General features: G+C 44.3%; 1 protein-coding gene across 6 annotated transcripts in view; it reads left to right on the top strand.

The window, feature by feature from the left end:
* CHST11 (carbohydrate sulfotransferase 11) overlaps nucleotides 1–17,581 on the top strand; it is a 338,998-nt gene that overhangs the window by 81,142 nt on the left and 240,275 nt on the right. The window contains exon 2 of one of the 6 annotated variants that reach the window (XM_064283675.1): nucleotides 12,428–12,525. The exons of the other annotated variants lie outside the window; for them this stretch is intronic. The gene's annotated coding sequence lies outside the window, so the exon portion shown is untranslated. The remainder of the gene's footprint in view (nucleotides 1–12,427; nucleotides 12,526–17,581) is intronic. 6 annotated transcript variants of the gene reach the window in all.

Here is a 17,581-nt window from a genome sequence, read left to right as displayed (position 1 = left end):
ACAAGGAGTAAATGTAATGATGAATGAATTCCCTTCTGCTGGGGGAAAGAGAGAGGGAGATAGAAAGAGAGAGATAGGGAGAGGGAGAAAGAGAGAGAGAATATGAACAAATACGCACTGTAGAAAACTTGAGGTATTTCGTACAGTCTGAAGGCACATTCTTGACTTGAAGAGCATCTCTACAGAGTCTGTGTGAGCCAGGCGGTGCTCCGAATTTCTACTCCCAGGATGACTCGCTCCCAGAGCTCTCTCACCTTAGTTGGATGAGAGGGGTGAGCTAGGCAATCCTTTTATTACTCACCAAGTGTTTTGTGAGGGTCTATAATACACCAGATGTGCTATGTGCTGGGGGCGCAGTGACAGAGGAGACTGTTAAGGATTGAATTGTGTCCCCCCAAAATATGTATTATGAATCCTAACTGCTATGCTTGTGATTATAATCCCACTTGGGAGTGGGTTGACTCTGTTGTGTTAAGGAGACAGGATTAGTTTAGGGCGTGTCTTAAGTCATCTCCTTTGAGATATAAAAGGGATTAAACAGGGAAGTGAAAGAAGCAGAGATGGGGAAAGATAGGTGCCAAGCCACATGAAGATCGCCCAGGAGCAGAAGCTCTGAAGAGGCAAGGACCTTCTTCCAGAGCCAACAGAGAGAGAAAGCCTTCCCCTAGAGCCAGCGCTCTGAATTCAGACTTCTAGCCTCCTAAACTGTGAGAAAATAAGTTTCTGTTTGTTAAAGCCACCCGTTTGTGGTATTTCTGTTATAGCAGCACTAGATAACTAAGACAGAGACAGACAGCCCCTATTCATATGGAATTGACAGTCTAAATTTCCTTTCTTCTTCAGAAGCAATTTCCATCTGTCTTGTTTAGCAGTATCATCTCTTTCCCTCCACTCCAAGTTCGTTTTCCTCTCTTCACGGGTTCACTTCCTTCCATCTCTCAGAAAATTCTCTGCTTATGGGTCCCACTTGTGGGGCTGGCCACCAAAACTTGGTTACCAAGATGCCAATTTCTGCTTTCCCCCCGAAAAGAGATGGGCTGTATGCTATAATCGCGACTTGCTGGCCTTCTTCTTGGTCTTCTCTCTTTCATTTAGTTTGAATTCACAGAATATTATAGTAAGTACAATTGGCAGTGCTGTAGTGTGACCAAGCATGGCCGATTTCATGGCTTTGTATAGTTTGCGGAATGTTATGCTCTTTGCAAAATAACGTTTTACAAATGAAATGTTCTGGTTGGGGGATTTTCTCGTCCATGGAAGGGACTGACCTTGGACAGAGTCTGTGACCTTGAATGAATTTTTTATTATCTTTGAGCCTCAGGTTCCTTACTCACAATGCTTTCCTTATTAGGGCTGTTGGGAGATTGTATTTAAGGTTCCTTGACGACACTCAACATACACAGGCACTCAGGAAATGGTAGCAATTATTAGTTATTATTATATACAGAATCACCAACTTTCAGTGTGAAAGGTTAAGACAGGGTACTCTTCCTCCAGCACCTTATAGCTGGGGTGACCGTATGCCCTGGTTTGCCCAGACAGTCCTGGTTAACCCATGTTGTCTTGGTGTAGCTATTAATAGCCCCCCTAAGCAAAATCAATCTAATTCCTCTCTGATAGCAACTGCAACTGCAGACTTCTTCCACCAGAGCTAGGACAGACCTCACAAGTTAACGGGCACAGTCATTTAGACTGCCAAGTCTGCCCAAGACTTCTGATGCCAGCTGCAAGCTTGGGAGCCCCCATAATACCCTCACTTTTGACCTGCTGACTGCAAATTTGAGGGTTCCCTTTACTCCCCCAGAATGTCAGCTGTAAGCTTGGAGGTCCCCAGGACCCTCTCACTTTTGATCTCCTGACTATAAATTTTGGGGTTCGCTGTACCCTCTCAGGATGTCAGCTGTAAGCCCCGGGATCCCCAGGGACCCTTCACTATTGACTACAGTGACCTACTGACTACAAATTTGGGGGTTCCTTCTACCCTCTCAGAATGCCAGCCATAAGCTTGGGAGTCCCAAGGGGCTTCTCACTTTTGACCTGCTGGTTCCCAGTACTCCCTTGAGTTCGATAATTTGCTAGAATAGAACTCAGGAAAGCACTGTTTTTACAATTACAGTTTTCTTAATAGCAAAAAGGATACAAATGAAGAGATGATTAGGGTGAGGCCTGAGAGGGTCCTCAATGTAGAGCTTCCATGTCCCCAGAAAGGGGACATGTCATCCTCCCAAGCACTAATGTCTTTCATCAACCAGAAAGCTCATGGAGATTCAGTGTCCAGAATTTTTATTGGAGTCTCACTACATAGGCGTGAATCATTGCCCACATGGTTGAACTCAACCACCAGACTCCATCCCTGACGGCCCCCACCCAAGAATCTCTTCATTAACATAAACTCCCAATTGTGGTCTGGAGCCCTTATGGGTAATAAAGACTCCAACCACTGAGGGAAATGCCAAGGTTTTAGAGGTTATCTCTTAGGAACCATGGACAAAGACCAAATTGTTTGGGTAAAGTTAATTGTAAACCCCACAACCCCCTTTCACTTTCAAGTATCTTGGTTTAAAAAATAAATGGTATCATCACCAATGTAGACTATTATTGAGACAGAGAACGACTGACTTAGGACAGCTCCTACTTGCTCTTTAATGTTATGTAAATTAGATCTCACTTTGAAACTATTGAACCAACCCCTACTCGCACCAAATCCTTCATCACAATCACCTTCACTTGCTGCCTGTTGCACCTTTTAAAGCTTCGAGCCTTTTCTTGCACTAATCAAAAAAATGAAATAAAACTAAACCTACTGCCATCAAGCCGATTCCGCTTATAGCAACCCTATAGGACAGAGTGGAGCTGCCCCATAGAGTTTCCTAGGCTGTAATTTTTTTTACGGCAGTAGACGGCCACATTTTTCTCTCGAGGAGCAGCTGGTGGGTTCAAACTGCCGACCTTTTGGTTAGCAGTCATGTACTTACCCACTGCACCACCAAGGGTCCTTTCTTGCACTAACCCAAACCAAAAACCAAACCCGTTGCTGTCGAGTTGATTCCAACTCATAGCGACCCTATAGGACAGAGTAGAACTGCCCCATAGGATTTCCAAGTTGCTGCTGGTGGATTCGAACTGCCAACTTTTTAGTTAGCAGCTGTAGTTCTTAACCAGTGCGACACCATATGCACCTGTTCTGACTTACCTACAAATTTGACTTAAAGGCACAGAAACGATTGTAATCTGGAGACTGCCTGTATTGAAGTTCTCTGAACTGGAAGGAAGATGATGAAAGCCGTTCTTGAGGGAATTGAATCCTGGCTGAATGGTTGGCAGTAGGACCAGAGAGGAGGGGGCAGAGGAGAAGATATTTTGGAGATAGAATAAGGTGTCCATAAGCCAAACACCAAATCACTTTGGTAGATGTGATTGACAGAAACCCAACTGGAGGCGCCATCTTGAATTGCAGAGGGTGAAGAACCAACCTTAGCGTCCCAGGCATTTTTGTTTACGTATCGCCAGTCAGCAGATCCCACACATATTTCACGAGGCCCTGACTCTAAAGCTTTATCCTTTGCCTTGAAAATTCCCTAGCCTCAGGATTTGGGGTGTAGGGAGGGAGGGAGGGGTCTACTGCTTGTATTTCAGATGCTGAGCTAGACCACTGTCCTGGTTTTTATGTCCATTTCTTTTCTGATTCTAGGTATACAGACCTTGAGGAGCAAAGTTTAGGGGGTACTTTTGTATTTCTGCCAGTGCCTCAAAATGACCTGATTGGGGCGGTAACAGTGTTATTAGCCCTTCCCTGACATATTACTTGAAATTGGAGGTCTTTGTTCGCTTTTCTCTGCCACATCTCTTACCTGCTGAGAGAACACTGATTGCAGTAGCTTTGGGGAGTTATAAGGTGACGTGTATCTATATCCAGAGGTGGTTTCTAAGTCAGTAATTGTGAGGAATGCAGTTCAGACTTCTTGGAGTTTGGATGTGAATTTTTTCCCACATTAGTTCGAGTGTCTTAATCACAGTTCTGAGAATGTGTGTGAATTTAAGGTAAAAAAAAAAGACCAGGCTTAGGTATTAAAATATAACCCCTGTGTGCAATAGGGGGCTGTGTTTATCATGCAGCTTTACCTTCAGGATTCCTATTTGCATTCCTGGGTGGCGCCACCAATTTTCTGTGCTGTTAACTTTTTCCTGTGCCATCAGAAGGCCTGAGAGTGCTGGTGTCCACATTTTCTTTCTCCAAGGCTAGTTGAACGACCGTCTGTGTGGTAAGATGGATGAGGCCTGGTTGCCTTCTTGTTGATTTGGTGTTTGTCTTTTAATACCAGAATCTTGGCCAATGTTCACGCTCGCTTTGCTGGAATGCTTCCTGCTAATTCTCTGTGCAATCAATAATGGATTAATTGAGGTCTTTGCATCCATTATTGACAAGGTCTTGTGACTGAGTTAGAAGGCCAAGAGGTGTGACCCCGCCTTTGTGACCTCGAATAAATTGCCTTGGGCCTCAGTTTCCTCAGGGGTACACTGAGATAAAGAAGTACACAAAGAACCAACCTCCCAGAATTGTTATGGTGATGAACGAGATGGTGTTTGTGAAAGGCCTCTCGTCATCCTAATGTGGTGTAATGTTATTCCTGAGTAAATCACCCACGTTCACGAAGGTCTAGAACAGTGCAGGCAAACTATGGCCCATGGTTTTGTACGGCCCATGAGCTAAGGGGAAACCCTGGTGGCATAGTGGTTAAGTGTTATGGCTACTAACCAAAAGGTCAGCAGTTCAAATCCACCAGGTGCTCCTTGGAAACTCTATGGGGCAGTTCTACTCTGTCTTATAGGGTCACTATGAGTTGGAATCTACTTGACAGCAACAGGTATGAGCTAAGAATCATTTTTACATTTCGTGGTGGTTGGGGAAAAAAAAAAGATGAATAATATCTCCCAACACATGAAAATTCTATAAGGTTAAAATTTCAGTGTCCTTAAATAAAGTTTTATTGGAACAAAGCTAGACTCATTCATTTACATATCATCTAGGGCTATTTTTGCGGTACACAGCGGAGTTGAGTAGTTGTGCCAGGGACTGAATGTCCTGCAAAGCCAAAAATACTTGTCTGGTCCTTCACAGGAAAAAGTGTGCTGACCCCTGACCTAGAACAATGGCTATTATAGCAAGATGAAGCAGGTTCTACGGAGATATTTTTTCCTGATGATGCAAAAAACTTGGGAAAGCTAAAGCTTGCAAATTCCTTAGGAAGGAACTTAAGCTAGCTTCTTCGTTCATTCATTCGTTCATTGTTTCACTAAATATTTATTGAGATCCTACTATGTGCCAGACACTATTTTGGGTGGCGAGGAAAAAGCAGTAAGTGACCCAGGGAAAAAAACCCTGCCCTCATGGAGTTTATAATCTAGTGGGAGGAATTAGATAGTGAGCCGATAAGAAAAATACATGACGTGCCAGAGGGTGAGGCGTGCTATGGAGGGGGGTGGGGGAGGTGCTGGGAGGGTGGGGATGGTCAGAAAAGGCCTTACTAAGAAGGTGATAGTTGATCGGAAGGAGGTGAGGGATGAGCCAAGAACACACATGGTGGGAAGCGGAGGAGTGACCCAGGCAGAGGGAAAAGCAAGGGCAAAAGCCTTGGGGAGCCCTGGTGGCACTGTGGTTAAGAATTTGGCTGCTAACCAAAAGGTTTATGGTTCAGATCCACCAGCCACTCCTTGGAAACTCCATGGGGGCAGTTCTTCTCTTTCCTGTAGGGTTGATATGAGTCAGAATCAAAAGCCTTGGGGTGGAAGCACCTGAGAAAGTCAATGTTATGGATTGAATTGTGTCCCCCCCCATAAGATATGTTCAAGTCCTAACCCCCGTGCCTGTGAACATGATTTTGTTCAGAAATAGGACCTTTGAAGATGTTGTCAATTCAGTTAATAGGAGGTCACACTGGAGTAGGGTGAGTCTTACACAGGCACACAGAGGCAAGATGGGCATGGGAAGACCCAGGCAGAGAGTGGAGGGATGCGTCTATAAGCCAAGGAATGCCAAGGAGTGTCAGGAGCCACCAGAAGCTGAAAGAAGCAAGGAAAGGTCTTCTAGAGCCTTCAGAGAGAGCATGGCCCTGCTGACACTTTGATTTTGGACTTGGCTCAGTGGTTAAGAGCTCGGCTGCTAATCAAAAAGTCCGCAGTTCAAATCCATCAGCTGCTCCTTGGAAACCCCATGGGGCAGTTCTGTTCTGTCCTATGGGGTCGCTATGAGTCGGAATCGACTCAGTGGCAATGAGTTTGTTTTTTGGCCAGTCTCCAGAACTGTGAGAGAATAAGTTCCTGTTGTTTTAAGCCACCTAGTTCATGGTACGTTGTTACAGCAGCCCTAAGCAACTAACACAGTCAAAGAAAGCATGGTGGTATAGCATTTCCTCTGCGGCATTGGCTACAGAGCTGTGGGAACCTGATTTATGGTCATGTTAAAAAAATGCTAATTGTCTTCCTCAGGCACATTAGAAATGAGGAAGGGAGACGCTATAGTGCAATGGATGAAAGTACAAGCTCTAGGGCAGGCGTTCTCAACCTTGGCATATTGACATCTTGGGCCAAATCATTTTTTGCTGTGCAGGGCTGTCCTGTACATTGTAGGATGTTTAGCAGCATCCCTGCCTTTACCCACTAGATGCCAGTAGTATGCCCCTAGTCGTGACAATAAAAATGTCTTCAAGTAACGCCAAATGTCCCCTAGAAGGGGGCAAGATCACCCTTATTTATTAAGAACCGCTTCTCTGAGATTCTGTTGCTTACTAGCTCTGTGACTTTGGGCAAGTGAATTAACCTCTCTGGGCCTCACTTTTATCATCTGTTAAGCGAAGGTAATATAACCACCTGCAATCCTGGGACGATTGAGAGGATTAAAGGGGATGTAACCAGCATGCAATATGGTGCATGAGAGAGCCCAAGCTCTGGACAGATATTGGCAGGCAGGGCAGAGACGCTGGCTCTGTTTTTTGTGTCATTAACCCCGTGCTTTGGCAAAGAGTCCAGTGTCTGTTCATGACTCGGTGAGAAGATTTATATAGATTTACATCGTTGACGCAGATCTTTTTGTTAAAATACAAACTACCAAAATGGTCATCTTTGCATTTATTTATTTTTTTCATAGTAATCATCATTCTCAAATTGATCTGTGAAGTAAAGAGATGGACATCATTTCCTCCACTTTTAGGGAGGGCTGGAAATGGAGGGCTGAGAGCTAAAGAGATGTGCCCCAGGCCGTCGAGTCTATGACCTTCAGCTCATCCAGGAGGTGGGAGGCTCACAACCAGCAGCCCAGCTAAGATGACATTAAAAAAAAAAAATCATTAGAGAGGTGAATTTGCAGGTGAAATGGGAGCGGCACTTTTATACACTACCCATTAAGACGGCTTCGTTGGCAGGGGAACCCTCAGGGTGCAGCAGCCACTTACTGCCACTACTGGCCTTGCTGGACGAAAGAGACACCTTGCTGTAAAGAGGAACAAGACCAGAAGGAAGTTGCAGACACTAAACAACCTGGAGTTTTACCTTCTAGTCCAAGAAGGGACATATTGGGAGAGCCTAAAACAAATGCATTTGTGAATTTGTGCCCCATGTGGAGTCGTTTTGACTTATTTCTTATCTTCCAGCCCTTACCCTAAAGTTCCTGAGTGGCACAACTGGTTTGTGTGTGTGACTACTAACCAAAAGGTTGGCGGTTCGAACTCACCCAGCGGCACCATGGAAGGAAGGCCTAGCGATCTGCTTTTGTAAAGTTTATGGTTAAGAAAACCCTATGAAACTCAGTTGTACGTTGTAATACGTCAACTTGATGACGTATTGATGACAACAGGATTTTTTTTTTTTTAAGTGAAATTCCAGACAGGACCTGAGCATCCTCCCTCTGTCTGGGAAATGCTACTTGACTGGAGCTTATACAATTGAGGTGTCTGCTCCCACTCACATTTCTTTCCCAGTTGCATTAATCAATAGTATTCTCTACCCTAGGTGGTGCAAATGTTAAGCACTCAGCTACTAACAGAAAGGTTGTCCGTTCGAACCCACCCAGAGGCACCTCTGAAGAAAATTCTGGCAGGTCTGCTTCTGAGAGGTCACAGCCATTGAAAACCCTATGGAGCGCAGTTCTACTCTGACACGCATGGGGTGGCCATGAGTCTGAATTGACTCGATGGTGATGGACTTGGTTTTTGGTTTTACCCCCTACCCTGTGCCTAAGCTGGTTGTGGGACAAAACTTTCCTGTTCGTTCTTCCTTTTAGTGTTAAGGATGGTAAAGTAGCAATAACTAATGTTTTTTTATTGAGTACTTTTTCTGTGTTGTAAACACTCTATGGGGATTATCTTGTTTCTCTCTCTTAATCCTCTCAGGCACTGCTATTATCCCCACTTAAAGACGAGGAAAGACAGACTTTCCCAGACTGAACAATTACATAATTTCAGGGACCAAGGATTTGAGCCCTACAACCATGATTTTTCTTAAACAAAATCTTGGATGCAGCATAAGAGGAGGCAGTAGAATCTCCAGTGAAATGAAAGCTGCACCCCAAAAGCTCAGAGCCTGACTGAATTCCTGCAGCTCCACCTTTAGAGCCTTTCACAGCTTCTGCTTGTCTGTGTGAACGTGAATGAGTCATTGGAAGCCAGTTTAATCCCTGTCTTTCTAAACTGTGGAGGAACAATGGATTGACATTCTTCTTGGAAGTTATTTTTGATAGTCTTAGAGCCATCAGTGTCTTTTTCTTTCTGAAGCTTGTTGGTTTTAAAGCTTGTAGAGCCAGGGTGGGGCCCTGGTGGTGCAGTGATTAAGAGCTAGGCTGCTAACCAAAAGGTCAGCAGTTCGAATCCACCAGTGGCTCCTTGCAAACCCTATGGGGCAGGTTTTCTGTGTCCTCTAGGGTCGCTATGAGTTGGAATTGACTCCATGGTAGCTGGTTTGGTTTTTGGCTTAGAGCCAGGGTGTGGTGGAAGGAGCCTTCCAGAGCCTCCCTCCAATCCATTTTACACAGTGGAGCTTCTCACATTTGGATATGCTTACAGTCCCCTGGGGATCTGGTTCAACTGCAGGTTGTGATTTGGCAGCCTTGGCATGGGGCCTCAGCCTGCATTTCTAACAAGCTCCAAGGTGATGTTGAAGCTGCTATCCACCGTCCTCACTGGGTTCTAGACGTTGTCTCTCTCACCTCACCTCACCTCAGAGGCTGAACCGAATCCTTGGAAGAGGAATCAAGGAAGATTTCTGCTTTTTTTGGGAAGCATTGAGTTACTATGATGGAAAGTGGCAAGGATACAGGTAGTCCCGACTTAGGGCGTATTTGAGTTACCACAAACTGCATGTACGACTGTCTGTTTTTTATTTTTGTACATCTTACCGTTAGTAATATGTACTGCATACAGTGTTGCAGCGTGTAATTTGCTGATGCTATCATTCGCAGGTGTTCACCTGCAGATGTCTAAAGATTGGATTTATAAAGACACTGATAATAAATGATAATAGTAATGAAAATGGAAAAAAAAAAGGTATTCAACTTATGTTAGAACCAACTTATGATGGATTCGTCGGGATGGAACCCTGGTTGTAAATCTACTTCTGTGGTGGTACTTACGTTGACTGCTGAGGAGCTTGACAAAATTAAACCAAATGTTTGTAATTCGTCCACTTTCTGTCTAGTCCCTAGGTGGTACAAACAGTTAACACGGTCAGCTGCTAACTGAGAGGTTGGAGGTTTGAGTCTATGCAGAGGTGCCTTGGAAGAAAGGCCTGGCCATCTACTGCTGAGGGGTGGGGAACAGCCATTGAAAACCCTATGAATCGCATTTTTACTCTGACACACATGAGGTCACCATGAGCTGGAGTCAACTCAACTGCAACTATTTTTTCTCTGTGGAATGGCTAATATGTATCGAATACCTACTATGTGCCGGTCCATTTTTCCACTGAGCAGCATGCTGCCATCTCACTTTGGACCTGAGGTCACTTTGGCCATGTGAGTACACTCACGTGAGTGGAGAACCTCCTTTGGTCAGCAAGCCTGTGGTTCACCTGCATGCTGGCAGGTAGGAGGAAGATTCTGAATGTGCGTGCGTATTCACGCTGCATTTCCTTCTTTCATTATATGGGTTCTGGGAGAGTCGGGTTCTTGGAGGCCCAGGAAGGGAGATTCAGGAAGTTTGTCAGTTGCTTCTCTGCCAGACTCTTCTTAACTCTCATAAAGCCCCTGGAAAGAGCCCTGGTGGCGTAGTGGTTAGGTGCTTGGCTGCTAACTGAAAGGTTGGTGTCTCGAACCCAGCAGTCGCTCCTTGGGAGAAAGATGTGACAGTCTGCTTCTGTAAAGATTACAGCCTGAGAAACCCTGTGGGGCAGTTCTCCTCTGTCCTATAGGGTCACTATGAGCCAGAATCAACTCGACAGCAACAGGTTTGGTTTTTTGGCTTAAAGCCCCTGGAAAGGAATCCAGTCTCTGACTCCAGGGCATTCTACCGCCTGCGCGTTGTGCTCCGGGAAGCACTTAGCAGGCCCTGGGCAGATCTGCTGTCGCAGTTAGTACCCGCTGGGCTTTTTCCTCGCTCTGTGTATGGGGGCTTAGGTGGGAAAAATGGAGCCCAGAAAATCAGTTGTGTGTCACTTTGCAGGGAAAACACTTCAGGTAATGAGACAGGATTTGAAGATGAGTAGGAAAGTGATTATAACCAACCTTTTCATTCCTTTTCTACAAGGTAGTCAGCATGCTCTCTCCCCAGCTGCATAGTGAAAGCAGCATTCATCAGCTTGGGTTGTTGAGAGGGTTTATTATTTTTTTAATCTGTGATCCGATACTAATTTGCCTTAAACAAAAGAAGCAATTTACTGTGTAATTCTGAGGTTTATGGTGTTTCTACTAAAGTTTTCATCTTTCGAAAAATAATTGTCATGCGTTTTAATAGAAACGGTTGTTTTCTTAAAATACTTATTTTTTTAAACTGTTTCTTCTCTCTTCAGTTGAATTATAGGGTTGGAGCTGATATCCTATAAGGGCTCTGAGGCCCAGTGCTGCAAATCCTGAGCTCTTTCTCTGTTCCTTCTTTCTTAATAACAATCTAGTCGTTAGTTGCCATGGAGTTGATTCTGACTCGTGGCGACCCCACGTGTGCAAAGTAGATCTGTGCTCTACAGGGTTTTTGGAAGCAGATTGCCAGGCCAGTCTTCTGAGGTGCACCTGGGTGGATTCGGACGACCTTTCGGCTTGTAGTTGAGCACTTAACTGTTGGCACCACCCAGGGAATCCTTTAGTAACAGTACTAGCCTTAAATACAAGTGTGGCACAATACTTTTTTTGAACAAAAGTGCTTTTTCTCTACCTGCAAAACTTGTATGTGATTCGGGCCTCTGGTGTGCATGTGACGTCTAGCCACTCTATCAATTATCGACTTCCTTTAAGGAATTTCCGGGAAACCCACTTACCATGAGGGTACGAATTAATGCTTTGCATGTTTAATTACAGCAGTTTGGAAAGGAAGCACCTTTCAGGCCATTGTCTAAAGCTGACTTCCTTTAAAGTTAGAGGAGGGTGGCGCAGTAGATGGAAATCTGCCCAGCTGGGCTAAGACTCATCGGAGCCTCGACGCGGTCATGTGGTGGTTTGTCCCCCGCGGAGAGGTTTGGTTTTTCTGGGGGTGGGGAAGGGCAGGGTATCTGCAGACAGGCGAGTGGAATGCCTTTTACATAAGGCTGTCATCATACTTGTCCAATTCCAGGCTCCCACTTTAGTAACCGCCTCCCTGCCTCCCAGTGCAGTGACCCCAAGGAGACTGTTATTACGGCCCTGGCTTGATGCATAATTGCTGGTTGCGCGGTTTGATTTGACACCAGCCCTTTTGCGTGATAGCCTGCAGGATTAGCTTGGCTCGAATTGATATTTTCATTCATCTAAGGCTGCAGTGTGAAAACATGGTTGCAAGGGGGTTTGCTAAGATGGGAAGATGTCCTCTGCCTTGGCCGGTCCAAAACAGCAGTTCTGAGAGCTGTTTCTGCAAAGCCTTTGCTGTTGGTTGATGGTTCTACTGCAGGTGCCGGGCTTGGTTCCTACAGAAGGATAGTTTGGTTTTCCTTGGAAAGTGCTTGTAAGAGATAGTGGTATGTGGGCGTGTTGCGTGTTTAATTTAGCAGAGCCAGCTGTAGAGGGAACGATGTAGGACACCATGGGCAGGGGGGCACTACGCTCGCTGTGCTGTAGCTATCACTTCTAGCTGATGGCATGAAACGGACCAAGGGCGCAGGGCTGTCGGAGTCGGTTGTGGTGTGGGCAGTGAGGATAAGGTGGCAAAAAAGTCTGGCTGCTTATCAGCTGTAAACCCTTAGGGAAATCTCTGAACTGAGCAGCAGTTTCTTTATCTGTCAAATGGGTCTAATGAAATTTGCTCTGCTTATCTCACAGGATCCCACACTTCAACGAAGATCATAGAGGAGTAAATGCTTTATAAACCGTAAGGAACTAGATGTAGGTGCATTGGAAAGAGGCAGTATCACCTCAAGGTGAGTGATGAGTTGGCAGACTAGGAGTAGTATTTGTTAGCAGTAAGACATGCTAGCTAGTACATGGGTAATAGTTAAACCGTCGCCGTCGAGTTGATTCTGACACATGGGGCCTATAGGACAGGGTAGAACTGCCCTCATAGGGTTTCCAAGGAGCGGCTGGTGGATCTGAACGGGCAACCTTTTGGTTAGCAGGCACTGTGCCACCAGGGCTCCTAGGTAATAGGAGAAGTAAACAGTGCCACCACTGCTACTGTGTAGCTGGATGAGTGTTGGGGTTGTTAGGTGCTGTCAAGTCGGTTCGGACTCATAGCGATCCTGTGCACAACAGAACGAAACACTGCCTGACCCTGCGCCGTCCTCACAATTGTTGTTACGCTTAAGCCCATTGTTGCAGCCACTGTGTCAATACATCTCATTGAGGGCCTTGCTCTTTTTTGCTGACCCTCTACTTTACTGACCATGTTATCCTTCTCCAGGGACTGATCCCTCCTGATAACATCCAAAGTATATCCTGATAAAATCCCAAGTATGTGAGATTTAGTCTCGCCATCCTTGCTTCTAAGGAGCATTCTGGTTGTACTTCTTCCAAGACAGATTTGTTCATTCTTTTGGCAGTCCATGGTATATTCAATGTTCTTCGACAACACCACAATTCAAAGGCGTCACTTCTTCTTCAGTCTTCTTTATTCATCATCCAGCTTTCACATACATAGGGGGTGATTGAAAACACCATGGCTTGGGTCAGGTGCACCTTAGTCTACAAGGTGACATCTTTGCTTTTCAACACTTCCCAAAGAGGTCTTTTGCAGCTGATCTGCCCAATGCAGTGAGTCATTTGATTTCTTGACTGCTGCTTCCATAGGTGTTGATTGAGGAGCCAAGTAAAATGAAATCCTTGACAACTTCGATCTTTTTCCCATTTATCATGATGTTGCTTATTGGTCCAATTGTGAGGATTTTTGTTTTCTTTATGCTGAGGTGCAGTCCATACTGAAGGCTGTAGTCTTTGACCTTCATCAGTAAGTGCTTCAAGTCCTCTTCACTTTCAGCAAGCAAGGTTGTTTCATCTGCATAACGCAGGTTGTTAATGGATCTTCCTCTAATCCTGATGCCGTGTTCTTCTTCATATAGTCCAGCTCCTCACATTATTTGCTCAGCATACAGTTTGAATAAATATGGTGAAAGATACAACCCTGACACACACCTTTCCTGACTTTAAACCACGTATTGTCCCGTTGTTCTGTTTGAATGACTGCCTCTTGATTTATGTACAAGTTCCTCACAAGCACAATTAAGTGTTCTGGAATTTCTGTTCTTTGCAGTGTTATCCATAATTTGTTGTGATCCACACAGTCGAATGCCTTTGCATAGTCAATAAAACACAGGTAAACATCCTTCTGGTATTCTCTGCTTTCAGCCAGGATCCATCTGACATCAGCAATGATATCCCTGGTTCCACGTCCTCTTCTGAAACTGGCCTGAATTTCTGGCAGTTCCCTGTCGATATACTGCTGCAGCCGCTTTTGAATAATCTTCAGCAAAATTTACTTGCGTTTGATATTAATGATATTGTTCAATAATTTCTGCATTCGTGATCCCACTAGATGAGTAGCCATTCTTTTTACTCTTGAGATTTCCATAGGGTGGGTGGTTCTGTTGTCAGAAATTCCAAAGCTCTTTCTGAGGGGGGCGGGGGCTTGTTAGGATGTACTGATTTTGTTTAGCAGTGGGATCTTTTTCCTGGGGCATGACCCTGGCAGTGCATGGGATAAGCTCTGTACACTGAGCCAGTGCAGTGGAGTGCTCCGTGGGTGGAGCTAAATCTGTCCTGTGCTCTGAGCTTTGGATGCCGGTAGAGGAGCAGGAAGAGCCCTTGGCCTTTGCTTGAATCTGCTCAGGAAGGCAGATAATCAAGACTGGTGGCAGATATATCTGCCTCTTCTGTATTCTGGCTATGGAAGCTTGTGCGCCTTTGGTTTTAATGTCAAGTGTCAGAAAGTGGGGCTGCCTTCCAGAAAAGTAATTTGCAGTCAGCATGTGTTTGTTAAATGGGTAGTCGCTGACTGTGCACTTACTGTTTTTTCTGTCTGACCTTGTGTTAGCCTTAGGGAGGGTGGTAGTCCAGTAGTGGTCCACCATTTGGCCCCGTCATCACGGGACTGGTAGACTTTGCAGATCAGCGCCTAGATCATTCATTCATTCATCTGAATCCACGGTGGACTGTTTAAAAATCTGTGTAGTTGTTGTGTGCTGTCTAATCGATTCCGACTCATAGTGACCCTGTAGGACATAGTAGAACTGCCCCATAGTGTTTCCTAGGCTGCAGTCTTTACAGGAATAGATTGCCAGGTCTTTTTTCCCTTGGAGTGGCTGGTGGGTTTGAACTGCTGACTTTTCAGTTAGCAGCTGAGCACTTAACCATTGTGCCACTAGGGCTCCTTTTAAAAATATGTGTCCCTCTAGAAAAGAAACATAGGACCGTATAGAGAATGAGTTCCTTACAGTTGATTCGTTTTAACCATTGGTAAAACCATCCCTTGATTTATCCATCTCTCTACCCACCCATCTACTTACCATCGTTCATCCACCCACCCATCCAACTGCCATTTTAGCAAATGACTATTAAGCACCTATCACGTGCCAAGGAGCTCTGGTGTCACAGTGGCTAAGCACTTGGCTGCTAACAAAAGGTTGGCAGTTCAAACCCACTATTCTCTGCTCAGGAGAAAGATGGCGCAGTCTGCTTCCTTAGATTTCAGCCTTGGAAACCCCGTGGGGCAGTTCTCCTCTGTCCTCTAGGGTTGCTTTTAGTTGGAATTGACTTGATGGCAATGGGTTTGGTTTGGTTTAACTATGAGCCAGTTCTGTACTAGGCTCTAGGGATAAAAAGTCAAATAAGACAGGGTCCCCGTCCTCAAGGAACCTACAGCCTAGAGTTCAGGGTGTTTTCTTACATTCTAAGTCAAGTTCTTGCTTGACACATACCTATTTTTATTGTGTTTTGCTTCTTGTCTCTTTTGAACAAAGCAAGGCATGTAACCATTGTGACGTTTTTCACTTGTTTTTATAAACCCAAGTTCTAGAGTTGGATTTCACGTTTTGCATAACCCTAAGCACACAAATTTTTTTTTTTTTTTTTAAGCACAGGGCAAGTGCTTGTATTATTAAACAGGAAAAAGGGAAGAAATTGTAATCCAGAAAAAGATCAAATCTTATGGCTGTAACAGCGTTTAAAGGTAGCCATTGGAATTCTTAAAAGACTGTTTTCAGGCTTCAAAGTATGTAACGTTCAAAATTGTTTTTTGAGCCCTGGGTGAAATTCAAGTACAAAATGTCTCCTAAATATATTATGCTGGAAGGCCAAGTGGGAAGCAGAGATTTTGTCATTCAAATGCAGGGGCAAGTCCATAAAAATTAATGTTTAAGAGCATGAGTTTGGGGTCCAGCAAACCTGGGCTTGAGTCTCTATTCTGCCACTCTCTACCTGTGTGACCTTGTATAAATTACTTAACCTCTCTGAACCTCAGGTTAGCACTTGGTAAAATGGAAAGAGCAACAGTATTTACTGGAGAGAATCTTCGTGAGGATGGAGAGTAAATAAATGCAAAGTAGCTTTACATGTTAATTTTTATTAAAGATGCTGTTGCGTCTATTATGATCGTTATTGCTTATTAAAAACAAGAAAAGCAGTTGCCGTTGACTTGATTCTGACTCATTGTGACCGCATGCGTTTCACATTAGAACTGTGCTTCGTAGGGTTTTCAATGACTGTAGTCTTTCAGCAGTAGATTGCCAGGCCTTTCTTTTGAGGTACCTCTGGGTGGATTCACTTAATCACTTGTACCACCCAGGAACCTTTATTCACATTCATTTTTCAGTTGAGCCATAGTTATCATCAGTGGGCTTTTTGTAAGTAGACATTTGACACTTGAATATATTTAATACAATATTTACTAATTATGTTTGTTTCTATTCATGAGTAGCAATTAAGCAGGAAAAATTAAATTGATCTAAAGATTATCCTTAAGAAATGTATTGCTCTAGTATTCGGGGAGTGGTAAGTTATGTACATAAAGACTTGGTTAAAAAAAAGTTACACGATGTCCTTAGCACAGGCCTGGTGTGTCGCAGGTAACATCTAGCTGTTTTGATTATTAGGGCAAAGAGATTGGATGGCCGAAAAAGAAAAATAGTGGCAACTTGATTGTTTTCATTGAAATAATAAGTGTGATACTTTTCAGAATTATCCAACTAATAATATCCTCCAAGTATCAATGCTTCTCATATAGTCCTTGTTTGCACCTTTGCCATGAGGCTGATGAATGGTGTTGCGGTTAAAGGGTAGGCGGGAGTGATTGTGTATTTGTGTGGGGCGGGTCACAGGCACTGGGACGTGGAGGGGAGAAAGTTTTAAGCCTATAAAGCGGTGTTCTAGATTTTCAGCTAACAAACCTAAACGTTATCATGTTTTTCAGTCAGGTCACCCGCTTAGAAGAAAATCCAATTTTAAAATTAATTTCAACAAATCGAAAAGGCAGTTGGTAATTGTAGCTGACATTATGTTTTCTAAAGGGCCGGCCAGCAAGTTGCATTTTATATAACACTTGAGGCAAAGGGTTCAATGTAGTGGAATTTATTTTCACAAATGGATCTTAAAAAAAAAAAAAAAAGGAGAAGAAGAGAGAGTTTTCTCCTGGTATTTTTTTTTTTTTTCTGTGGAAGGCAGTTGTATATACTGTTTATAGAGGCCTTGATCCTTTTTAAACTTAAGGAGCCCCGTCTGCCTCCATGGTAATAAATCGAGAGCCATATAGGGGCTGAGGGACATTTAATTTATGGGCTCAACTTTTTTTCCCCCAATTCAGCTGGCTACTTCCTGGGATGTTTGCTTGATTGATGGCTATCTGGCGTTTTGTGCGGTGGAGATGTCTTTTGAAGTTTCTCCTCTGAGGTCTGGGGTCTGCTCCTGTGAGGTGTTAATGGGCTCCCTGCTGGGGCTTTATTTGTGAGAGGTGCTTGTTAGAGGGGGCTTGATGGGCCTGCGGGGGCACCA

The sequence above is a fragment of the Loxodonta africana genome, chromosome 4, assembly GCF_030014295.1.
Source record: "Loxodonta africana isolate mLoxAfr1 chromosome 4, mLoxAfr1.hap2, whole genome shotgun sequence".
In the NCBI taxonomy this organism is placed as follows: Eukaryota; Metazoa; Chordata; class Mammalia; order Proboscidea; family Elephantidae; genus Loxodonta; species Loxodonta africana.
The sequence above is the reverse complement of the archived record's forward strand: the minus strand, read 5'-3'. Positions and strand labels throughout refer to the sequence as shown.